The following is an 8,381-nucleotide window of genomic DNA, read 5'->3' on the forward strand; positions in this document are numbered from 1 at the left end:
GATCTTAAACCAACACAGTCAGTAAAAAATCTGGGCGTGATTCTTGACTCTGAGCTGAATGTTATCCCACATATCAAAAATATAACAAAAACAGGTTTTTATCACCTTAAGAACATAGCCAGAGTCCGCCCGTTTCTCTCTCAGGCCAGTACGGAGGTGCTAATGCATGCTTTTATTTCTTGTCGCTTAGATTATTGTAATGCCCTGCTCTCTGGTCTTCCCAAAAAGAGTATTTTAAATCTCCAATTATTACAAAACTCAGCCGCACGCGTGCTGACAAGGACCAGAGGGCGGGAGCACATGACACCGGTTTTAGAGTCGCTGCATTGGCTCCCCGTACGCTTCAGGATCGATTTTAAGGTTCTCTTGCTGGTTTTTAAATGTCTTAACGGCCTTAACGACCCTGAGGTCCTCCGGCACTGGCCTTTTAACCATACCAAAACCCAGAACAAAAACCCACGGTGAGGCAGCATTTAGCCACTATGGCCCCCACCTGTGGAACAGCCTGCCGGAGCGCCTCAGGACTGCACAGACTGTTGGTATTTTTAAAAGAAGATTAAAGACACACCTTTTTAATCAGGCTTTTAACTAATTGTTTAAACTCTTCTTGTTCTTATTTTGTTTTATTTATCACTGATACTTTATCTATTCTATTTTATTTATAATCGTACGTATTTTACTCTTGGTACTGTATTTATTTTATTTATTCTTAGTCCTATGTTCTGCTTTTAGTCTTTAGCTTTTAACACCAGTGTTTCCTCAGGGGGTCCTCCACACTGGGAGCTGTGTCTGCTCTGCTAGTGGGGGTACTGTCCTTGGGTCCCTTTGGCCCGGCCGGCTGGGGGTCCTCCCTTCGATGTGGGGGTCCACCTGTCTGTCGGAGTCGGGGGGCCCGGGTGCCGGTCCCCCCGATGGCACGGCCTGTGGCTCCTCCCAGTGTGGACGGCCCCAAAGGGGGCGTTTCCTTGATCCTCAGTGCCATGCCATGTCTCCCTGTTGTGTGCGTGTGTGTGGGCGTGTGTGTGTGTGTGTGTGTGTGTGTGTGTCTAGTATGGAGGGTGGGAGGGAGGGGTTTTCTTTGTAATTGTTTTTCTGTTTTTATTGTGTTTTTAATTCTGTAAAGCACTTTGTGTTGCATCTGTGCATGAAAAGCGCTTTATAAATAAAGGGTGATTGATTGATTGATGGAGTCAGGTCTGTAGTACAGGTCTGTGGTACTGGAGTCAGGTCTGTAGTACAGGTCTGTAGTACAGGTCTGTGGTACTGGAGTCAGGTCTGTAGTACAGGTCTGTGGTACTGGAGTCAGGTCTGTAGTACAGGTCTGTAGTACAGGTCTGTAGTACAGGTCTGTGGTACTGGACTCAGGTCTGTAGTACAGGTCTGTAGTGCAGGTATGTAGTACAGGTCTGTAGTACTGGAGTCAGGTCTGTGGTACTGGAGTCAGGTCTGTAGTACAGGTCTGTGGTACTGGAGTCAGGTCTGTAGTACAGGTCTGTGGTACTGGAGTCAGGTCTGTAGTACAGGTCTGTAGTACTGGAGTCAGGTCTGTAGTACAGGTCTGTGGTACTGGACTCAGGTCTGTAGTACAGGTCTGTGGTACTGGAGTCAGGTCTGTAGTACAGGTCTGTAGTACTGGAGTCAGGTCTGTAGTACAGGTCTGTGGTACTGGACTCAGGTCTGTAGTACAGGTCTGTGGTACTGGAGTCAGGTCTGTAGTACAGGTCTGTAGTACTGGAGTCAGGTCTGTGGTACTGGCGTCAGGTCTGTAGTACAGGTCTGTAGTACTGGAGTCAGGTCTGTAGTACAGGTCTGTGGTACTGGACTCAGGTCTGTAGTACAGGTCTGTGGTACTGGAGTCAGGTCTGTAGTACAGGTCTGTAGTACAGGTCTGTAGTACTGGCGTCAGGTCTGTAGTACAGGTCTGTAGTACTGGAGTCAGGTCTGTAGTACAGGTCTGTAGTACAGGTCTGTAGTACAGGTCTGTAGTACTGGAGTCAGGTCTGTGGTACTGGCGTCAGGTCTGTAGTACAGGTCTGTAGTACTGGAGTCAGGTCTGTAGTACAGGTCTGTAGTACAGGTCTGTAGTACTGGAGTCAGGTCTGTGGTACTGGCGTCAGGTCTGTAGTACAGGTCTGTAGTACTGGAGTCAGGTCTGTGGTACTGGCGTCAGGTCTGTAGTACAGGTCTGTAGTACTGGAGTCAGGTCTGTGGTACTGGCGTCAGGTCTGTAGTACAGGTCTGTAGTACTGGAGTCAGGTCTGTAGTACAGGTCTGTAGTACTGGAGTCAGGTCTGTGGTACTGGCGTCAGGTCTGTAGTACAGGTCTGTAGTACTGGAGTCAGGTCTGTAGTACAGGTCTGTAGTACAGGTCTGTAGTACTGGAGTCAGGTCTGTAGTACAGGTCTGTAGTACAGGTCTGTAGTACTGGAGTCAGGTCTGTGGTACTGGCGTCAGGTCTGTAGTACAGGTCTGTAGTACTGGAGTCAGGTCTGTAGAGGTCTGTCCTGTGTTCAAACGTTCTTCAGATTCCGGTGGAAGTGTGGAAGGTGGTTCTCCCACAGCTCCAGCCTTTCCAGACTGGGTTTGGTTTTTCCGGTTCTCCTTCGCTCAGATGAAGACTTCCCCAAACTCATGTTCCGATGTGAAGCACAGTGAACTTAAAGGTGCTGGAGACTTTGGTGACCAGCTCCTCCTGGTCTGTGTCCATCCTCAGTCCTCTCCTCACTTTCATTCGTCTGTCGTCTGTCTGTCATTACTCACCTGAATCTCTTTCCTCATGGTGAACAGATTGTTCGTTCCATCCACGTAGATGTGTTTACGTTCAGACCACGACGTCACTGGAGCATCTTCGGTATTTTTTGTCACGACGTGCATTGTGGGAAATGGAGGCTGGCGCTGCGTGGACCTCCCAGCCGCCTGCAGCGGCATCGGCAGCGCCAGCCTCCATGTCCCACAATGCACGTCTCGACAAAAAATACTGAAGATTTTTACAGATTTGATGAAAAATTGGTAAAGGAACGTCTCCAGCACCTTTAAGCCTTTTAAAATGTGCGTCTGTGGCCTTTCCCCCCTGCGTGTCCCCGTCCTTGGACAGCTTGGACACGGCTGTCAAACTCCTGTTCTTCCAGGTTCCACATTCAGCCTGATTTAATCTGAAGTGGGTCAAACCAGGAAAACTATAGCATGACAGCCAATAAATACTGACAACTCCAAATGGTTTTAGTGCAAAAAATGACATTCAGTTATGACAATATTTACATTTACAAACTATCAGAACAAAAAGGATGTGAATAACCTGAAAAAAATTCCATTTGTTAAAAAATATAAGTACAGTTTTTCAATCTTCTGCCTCAACTTGTCATTTCTACATGTGCATTCTGGATCAGATCTACGACACTAAACATTTATTTAACAGGCAGAATATTGTTAAAATTGTACTGAATTTAATACAGACATTTCACGTTGTTCATATTTGTTCTGGTTATTCACATTTTATTGTGAAAGGATAGTTTGGAAATGTGAATATTTTCATAATTTAATGCTTTTTTTTGCACTATAATTTGAAGTTGTCATAATTTATAGGCATAATATTAGGTGATTTTTTGAGTGATTTTTAGGTGGGTTTTTTTGGGTAATTTTTGTGTGAATTTGGGTGATTTTTGAGTAGCAACTTCTCATTAGTCCATGTGCATTCTGGATCAGATCTCCAAAGACACTAAACACTGAGGAACAGGAAGAAAAGAGTTCAAACTGGACTGAATTTAATACAGACATTTCAGGTTATTCACATTTTATTGTGAAAGCATAGTTTGAAATTGGAAATGTTTTCATCATTTAATGCTATTTTTTTGCACTAAAATTTGAAGTTGTCATAATTTATAGGCATAATGTTATAGGTGTTTTTGGGGTAATTTTTAGGTGGTTTTAGGGTCATTTTTGTGTGAATTTGGGTGATTTTTGAGTAGTAACTTGTCATTTCTACATGTGCATTACAGATCAGATCTACAAAGGTACTAAACTTTTATTAACAGGCAGAATATTGTTAAAATTGCGCTGGATTTTCTTCAGACATTTCAGGTTGTTCATATTTGTTCAGGTTATTCACATTTAACTGTTAAAGGATAGTTTGTTAATGTAAACATTTTCATAATTTAATGTTTTTTGCACTAAATCAAATAGAAAAAACTGGTGTTGTCCTTATTTACAGATTATGATGATATTATTCTTGAGTTCGATGTCCTAACTTACACTTTGTAAATTCATCCCGTGGGCCGCATGTTTGACACCTGTGTTGTAGGAGAACTAAAGCCGATCATGTGGTACCGCCGTGAACAGAAGTGGTTTAAAGCTGACGAGTGAGGGAACAAGAGGACCAACAAAGAGGAGGAGGGGAGTTTACAGACACACAGGAGGACTGAATAATGGAGGGGAATGTGAGCTCTGAACGCCACCGCAAACAAAAGGACAGGTGACCGCTGCACCTGGATGGATGACAGGGGTTACCATGGCGACAGTCACTGTGGAGACGCACTTCACTAAACTCTACGGTCACAGTTCGGTAAAGTCTACGGTCACAGTTCGGTAAACTCTACGGTCACAGTTCGGTAAACTCTACGGTCGCACTTCGGTAAACTCTATGGTCACAGTTTGGTAAACTCTATGGTCGCATTTCGGCAAACCCTACAGTCACAGTTCGGTAAACTCTACGGTCACAGTTCGGTAAAGTCTACGGTCACAGTTTGGTAAACTCTACGGTCACAGTTCGGTAAACTCTACGTCACAGTTCGGTAAAGTCTATGGTCACAGTTCGGTAAAGTCTACGGTCACAGTTCGGTAAACTCTACGGTCACAGTTTGGTAAACTCTACGGTCACAGTTTGATAAACTCTACGGTCATAGTTGGGTAAACTCTACGGTCACAGTTTGGTAAACTCTACGGTCACAGTTTGGTAAAGTCTACGGTCACAGTTTGGTAAACTCTACGGTCACAGTTTGGTAAACTCTACGGTCACAGTTGGGTAAACTCTACGGTCACAGTTTGGTAAACTCTACGGTCACAGTTTGGTAAACTCTACGGTCACAGTTGGGTAAACTCTACGGTCACAGTTTGGTAAACTCTACGGTCACAGTTTGGTAAACTCTACGGTCACAGTTGGGTAAACTCTACGGTCACAGTTTGGTAAACTCTACGGTCACAGTTTGGCAAACTCTACGGTCACAGTTTGGTAAACTCTACGGTCACAGTTGGGTAAACTCTACGGTCACAGTTTGGTAAACTCTACGGTCACAGTTTGGTAAACTCTACGGTCACAGTTGGGTAAACTCTACGGTCACAGTTTGGTAAACTCTACGGTCACAGTTTGGCAAACTCTACGGTCACAGTTTGGTAAACTCTACGGTCACAGTTTGGTAAACTCTACGGTCACAGTTTGGTAAAGTCTACGGTCACAGTTGGGTAAACTCTACGGTCACAGTTGGGTAAACTCTACAGTCACAGTTCGGTAAACTCTACGGTCGCACTTCGGTAAACTCTATGGTCACAGTTTGGTAAACTCTATGGTCGCATTTCGGCAAACCCTACAGTCACAGTTCGGTAAACTCTACGGTCACAGTTCGGTAAAGTCTACGGTCACAGTTTGGTAAACTCTACGGTCACAGTTCGGTAAACTCTACGTCACAGTTCGGTAAAGTCTATGGTCACAGTTCGGTAAAGTCTACGGTCACAGTTCGGTAAACTCTACGGTCACAGTTTGGTAAACTCTACGGTCACAGTTTGATAAACTCTACGGTCATAGTTGGGTAAACTCTACGGTCACAGTTTGGTAAACTCTACGGTCACAGTTTGGTAAAGTCTACGGTCACAGTTCGGTAAACTCTACGGTCACAGTTCGGTAAACTCTACGGTCACAGTTCGGTAAACTCTACGGTCGCACTTCGGTAAACTCTATGGTCACAGTTTGGTAAACTCTATGGTCGCATTTCGGCAAACCCTACAGTCACAGTTCGGTAAACTCTACGGTCACAGTTCGGTAAAGTCTACGGTCACAGTTTGGTAAAGTCTATGGTCACAGTTCGGTAAAGTCTACGGTCACAGTTTGGTAAACTCTACGTCACAGTTCGGTAAAGTCTATGGTCACAGTTTGGTAAAGTCTATGGTCACAGTTCGGTAAAGTCTACGGTCACAGTTTGGTAAACTCTACGTCACAGTTCGGTAAAGTCTATGGTCACAGTTCGGTAAAGTCTACGGTCACAGTTCGGTAAACTCTACGGTCACAGTTTGGTAAACTCTACGGTCACAGTTTGGTAAACTCTACGGTCATAGTTGGGTAAACTCTACGGTCACAGTTTGGTAAACTCTACGGTCACAGTTTGGTAAAGTCTACGGTCACAGTTGGGTAAACTCTACGGTCACAGTTTGGTAAACTCTACGGTCACAGTTTGGTAAAGTCTACGGTCACAGTTGGGTAAACTCTACGGTCACAGTTTGGTAAACTCTACAGTCACAGTTCGGTAAACCCTACGGTCACAGTTCGGTAAACTCTACGGTCGCACTTCGGTAAACTCTATGGTCACAGTTTGGTAAACTCTATGGTCGCATTTCGGCAAACCCTACAGTCACAGTTCGGTAAACTCTACGGTCACAGTTCGGTAAAGTCTACGGTCACAGTTGGGTAAACTCTACGGTCACAGTTTGGTAAACTCTACGGTCACAGTTTGGTAAACTCTACGGTCACAGTTAGGTAAACTCTACGGTCACAGTTCGGTAAACTCTACGGTCACAGTTCGGTAAACTCTACGGTCACAGTTTGGTAAAGTCTACGGTCACAGTTGGGTAAACTCTACGGTCACAGTTGGGTAAACTCTACGGTCACAGTTTGGTAAACTCTACGGTCACAGTTGGGTAAACTCTACGGTCACAGTTTGGTAAAGTCTACGGTCACAGTTCGGTAAACTCTACGGTCACAGTTCGGTAAACTCTACGGTCACAGTTCGGTAAAGTCTACGGTCACAGTTGGGTAAACTCTATGGTCACAGTTAGGTAAACTGTACAGTCACAGTTCGGTAAACTCTACGGTCACAGTTCGGTAAAGTCTACGGTCACAGTTGGGTAAACTCTACGGTCACAGTTGGGTAAACTCTACGGTCACAGTTGGGTAAACTCTACGGTCACAGTTGGGTAAACTCTATGGTCACAGTTTGGTAAACTCTACGGTCACAGTTCGGTAAAGTCTACGGTCACAGTTCGGTAAACTCTACGGTCACAGTTGGGTAAACTCTACGGTCACAGTTAGGTAAACTCTACAGTCACAGTTGGGTAAACTCTACGGTCACAGTTGGGTAAAGTCTACGGTCACAGTTGGGTAAACTCTACGGTCACAGTTGGGTAAACTCTACGGTCACAGTTCGGTAAACTCTATGGTCGCACTTCGGTAAACTGTACGGTCGCACTTCGGTAAACTGTACGGTGACAGTTTGGTAAACTGTACAGTGACAGTCGGGGCATTTGGCAGGTCGAGGTTGGTATTCAGAAACTTCCATTTAGATGGATTTGCTCAGGAACAAAAACTGAATAATTCGGAAAAACCACACATTCTTCTATTCATAGTTTTTGGAGGCCTCAGTGCTTTCATGTGCGTTCAGATTAGCCTAGACTGGAATTATCTTACAGTTCCTGTAAGTGTTGGACCTGATTAGAAACAATGCCCTCCATTCTTTGGTCCTTCCTGTCGTTTCTAAACCACTCCTTCCTTCTGCCACGCTCACAATTCAAGCAGCTAACAGAATTAAGCAGCGGTGGGTGTTCAAGGACACTCATCCATAACTGCCACAGTCTTGGTCTCTTTCTTTCCCTGGAATTTGAAGTCCTACAGAATAAACTCGTGTACTTTTCGTCTGTTCTACTGCTGACACGGTTTGAGCCTCTAGACCACAAGTTCAACCTTTTATGAACAACCGCCCCCTCACATCATCACGGGCCTTCTGCCAGCCCCCCCCCCCCCCCCCCCAGAAAAAGTGCAAAAAGTGCGATGTCTGATATTTGTCCAGTGAAGTATAAGACATGTATTTACACCTTCCACTTCTGCTGCTGTAAATCTAACTCTAAGTGACCGTTCCACAGACTTCCACCTGGGGTCAGATTTAGACACGTTAACCAAGTGCCAAATGAACCAGAACTAAAGCTGTGGGGGGGTTAGGACTGGGTACCAACACACCTACCAAACCAAACTCTGTTTAATGCTCTAGCACTGGTGTTTTTAGGTGGTTTGTAGGTGGTTTTTATGGGTTTTTTTTGGGTGATTTTTAGGTGTTTTTTGGGTGATTTTTAGGTGTTTTTTTGGGTGATTTTTAGGTGTTTTTTTGGGTGATTTTTTAGGTGGTTTT

At 44.7% G+C, this 8,381-nt stretch overlaps 1 protein-coding gene across 1 annotated transcript in view; it reads right to left on the minus strand.

Moving 5' to 3' along the window:
• The window catches only part of tlcd3a (TLC domain containing 3A), a 38,685-nt gene that overhangs the window by 29,387 nt on the left and 917 nt on the right, over positions 1-8,381 (minus strand). The gene's annotated exons all lie outside the window — the stretch shown is intronic.

The sequence above is a fragment of the Sphaeramia orbicularis genome, unplaced genomic scaffold (assembly GCF_902148855.1).
Source record: "Sphaeramia orbicularis unplaced genomic scaffold, fSphaOr1.1, whole genome shotgun sequence".
NCBI classification, from domain to species: Eukaryota; Metazoa; Chordata; class Actinopteri; order Kurtiformes; family Apogonidae; genus Sphaeramia; species Sphaeramia orbicularis.